The following is a 4,038-nucleotide window of genomic DNA, read 5'->3' as shown; positions in this document are numbered from 1 at the left end:
CATCTAGCCCTCTTGATTGCAACCCCCTGCTTTTACTCCATGTGTGCTGTGTCCAGTTCTGGGCTCCTTGGTACAAGATAGGTATGGGGATACTGGAGAGAGTCTAAAGAGGAGCCACAAAGATGACTAAGGTACTGGAGCATCTCTCCTATGAGGAAAGGCTGGGACTGATTAGCCTGGAGAAGGGAAGGCTCAGGGGGATCTGATCAATGTATGTAGATATCTGAAGGGAGGGTGCAAAGAATACAGAGCCAGGATCTTTTCAGTGGTGCCCAGTGACAGGACCAGAGGCAACAGGCGCAAACCAAAACACAGGAGGTTCTGAACATCAGGAAACACTTTTTACTGTGAGGGTGACAGAGCACTGGCACAGGTTGGCCAGACTGGTTGTGGAGTCTCCATCCTTGGAGATATTCAAAAGCCATCTGGACATGGTTCTGGGCAACTGGCTCTAGGTGGACCTGCTTCAGCAGGATGGTTGGACCAGATGAACTTTGGAGGTGCCTTCCAACCTCAGTCATTCTGTGATGCTTCCTCGCGGTGATGTTGCTATGGTTGACACATGCAGTGTTTCTGTAATCAAGACTACTGAGATGAAAGTGCTTCTTGTGGAATTGTATTTCTCGTGTTCCTGGGGAAAGGAGGAAGTATTTAAAGAAATTCTTCTCACTTCATCTAGCTGCTCCAACAAACAACTTTTTTTTTGAAGTCTGCTGTGTTTAAGAATATTTAACAGTAAAAGCTGCTACCTTGAGCTTGATGTAGACTTGCTTTAAAATATGGAGTAGGCTGTCTTCTTCAAAGTTGGTATTTGAAATAGAAAACATTTTGGTAAATATCAAATATTCAAAATAGCTGCTAAATTCACAAAAAATATGAGAAGAACCTGCTTTTATAGCTCAAAGTTGCCCATTTCTCATCTTAAACAGAGTATGGTGCATTTGTAATACTACACAATATAACTACACCTCTTGTGATAAAAATCAGAAAACTTAGAATCATAGAATCATAGAATGGTTAGAGTTGGAAGGGACCTTAAAGATCAGCGAGTTCCAACCCCCCTGCCATGGGCAGGGACACCTCCACTAGAGCAGATGCTCAAAGCCCCGTCCAGCCTGGCCTTAAACACTTCCAGGGATGGGGCATCCACAACTTCCTTGGGCAACCTGTTCCAGTGCCTCACCACCCTCACAGTAAAGAATTTCCTCCTAATATCTAATCTAAATCTCCCCTCTTCCAATTTAAAACCATTACCCCTTGTCCTGTCACTACATCTCCTGACAAAGAGTCCCTCTCCGGCTCTCCTGTAGGCTCCCTTCAGATATTGGAAGGCTGCTATGAGGTCTCCCGGGAGTCTTCTCTTCTCCAGGCTGAACAACCCCAGCTCCCTCAGCCTGTCTTCACAGGGGAGGTGCTCCATCCCTCTGATCATCTTTGTGGCCCTCTGCTGGACCCATTTCAACAGGTCCATGTCCTTCCTGTGTTGAGGACTCCAAAGCTGGACACAGTATTCCAGGTGGGGTCTCATGAGCGCAGAGTAGAGGGGTATTCTTCCCTCTTCTGTAACTGGTGGCAAAAGGAAATTGACATAGGGGTGAATAAAAGATTATTAGCATCCATTTATCAAAATAGAAAGGGAGCACAGTTTTCATGTGAAAATAAGTTTTGTGGTAATAGTTTGTAAGAGAAGCAAAAGTACAGTTAACTCCATTGCACAGATGGGCCATGGAAATAGCATGTGAATTAACCTGTGTCTCCATGTCATTTCAGCATCTGGTAAAAAACCCAGGTGTTTTTCCAGATGTGTTCCCAGTCCAAACTTTGCCCAGAGAAATGAGATGCCATACCTGTTTCTAAAAGCTGTGCTAGAAAGTAATTTTCAGTCAAGATTTAGTGATATATTTACTAGTAGCAAATTCGTTTTAATAAGAATGAATCATGCTTCCCAGTGAAATGGTTGAGGTATTTCCACTAATTGTTTGTACCCAAATGTTTTCTTAAACTTTGACTGTTACAATTTGGACACCCTATCTCTGTGAGTGCAAAACTTGGTATTGACTAATCCTGTATGTTTTCTGAGTCCTTGTGAGATTATACCGTGGCAGCAAGATACCAAGCCTGAACCAGACTTTATTTACGCATCCACAAATCAATGGAACTGACAGGGCACATAATACAGGTTGCATATAGATCAGTCGAGTTGTTATTTTTATAGTACTGGAACTGTTTATGGTGCTTTGGGGACAAATTAATTCAGGTAGTACTATTCCAAGGAGCTTAAAATTTTAATTAGATACTTTTAAGCTAGAAATACCTGTCAAGAATTGCCTAAAAACGTTCTCTTCCACAAAAGAGTCATGCCAGGATACGGTAACACAGATGCTCTGCAAAGAGAAACTTTGTGATGTGCATTGTGTCCCTTAAATCCCATTGAGAGCAGTTCTACTCCCAGGCCTACAAAGGGCGATCAGAGATGGCAGGACACGCTATTCAGGTGCAAATGTTCATGAGAATACAGACTCGTATGAGTCTCCATGCTGGTTTTCCTTTCTGCAGGCTTTCTTGGGAAAAGCACTGCCGTGCAAACGGCTATGTCCAAAAAAACATAGAAGGAACAGGGTCCCAGTAATTCATGTGAATTTCTTGACCTTATCTGAGTAAATTCTTAGATTATTTTTGCAGTACTTACTTACTCATCTTTGTTATCGGTTTGTGTTGATGTTGCATTGTATACTGACAACCCATCAAGCTCGTGGCTGAGATAAGGTTTCACAAAGGTCCACGAGCGAATCAGCAAAACATAAATTCTTACGTGTCTCTGAATGCAGGCTGTAAAGCCCAAGGATCCAGCTCCTCCAGCATCCCTTATGTGTTAAAAGCCAACGTTGCTTTTGGAAATGGGGTTAACTATTACCTCTCATTGTAGTGAGGGAACCTCGTTGCATAAATATGTCCGAAACTATGCTGCTAAGGTCTCTGTGGGAAGCCTGCAACAGAAGATTTGGAACAAACCTAAGTGCCAAATGATTCTCTTCACTGTTCCTTCCCTTACCTAGTTCCACAATAAAGAACTTTCCAGGTTATTGACATCCTGCATACAGATTTCTAGACGAAAGCTCAAGGGCTTAGGGAGAGCTCTCAGATGAACAGTGGCAGACCTTTTCTTGAGTGATTCATGTAAGCTCCCTGTTTGGGTCAAATCCTGGTGGCTTGAATGCTGAATATTTGCAGGTTGGATATTTGCAAGAACAAACAGTTGGTAGGACTGATTTCTTCCTGGCTTGTTCAAGAGCCTTTTATTTTCTTTAATTTTTTTCCCCATCTAGACATTTTTGGTTTTAGCTCTTCCTAGCCCCTTTTCTAGCCCTCTGTTGGACCTAAGGAAGCCCACCTGATCTGGCTGCCAAGATGAGTCAGCATGAGAGCTCTTTATCTCCCCACGTGGTCTGAACGTCTGACACTTCCAGGGAAGAGGAATAGTTGCTTAGACACTGGAATTTCCTTTGCTGCAGTCAAGAGAGGTGGGTTGGGGATTAAATGAGATTGAAAGAACATTCTCGTAGGGAGTCATCTGCTAAAATGCCAGAAATTCAGTGTGAAGTGCCTAAATAAAACTAGTGTCACTTTTCTCTAATTCCACATGTCAAGAAAAAAATTGATATCTTTGTGTATATGTATTTAGGTTGCATTGTGCCTGCAATCTAATTCAAGATAATACAGGGAGAGCAAAAATATAAGCCAAGTCACATCCATGGAAAACTCTGGCACGTTTAGCAGACAAGACAGTTCCCAGCTTCGAGAAACATGAAGACTTGAGTCATATTTCTTGGACGCAGTCATTATATTGGCAAGCAGTACACGTTAAAATCCCCATTGTTGAGAAATCTAAATTCCTTTTGGCCTTAAAATATCTGTACTCAGTATAAGATGGCTTATGACCTTTTAATAAGTGAAAAAGTGTTACGTTGAACAATGATTTTTGGTAGTTCGGTGAGGATTTTGAGTGGAAAAAGGGCAGCTCTTGGCCAAAGTAAACTC

This window comes from Numenius arquata, chromosome 1, assembly GCF_964106895.1.
Source record: "Numenius arquata chromosome 1, bNumArq3.hap1.1, whole genome shotgun sequence".
In the NCBI taxonomy this organism is placed as follows: Eukaryota; Metazoa; Chordata; class Aves; order Charadriiformes; family Scolopacidae; genus Numenius; species Numenius arquata.
Note: the sequence above shows the minus strand (reverse complement) of the source record.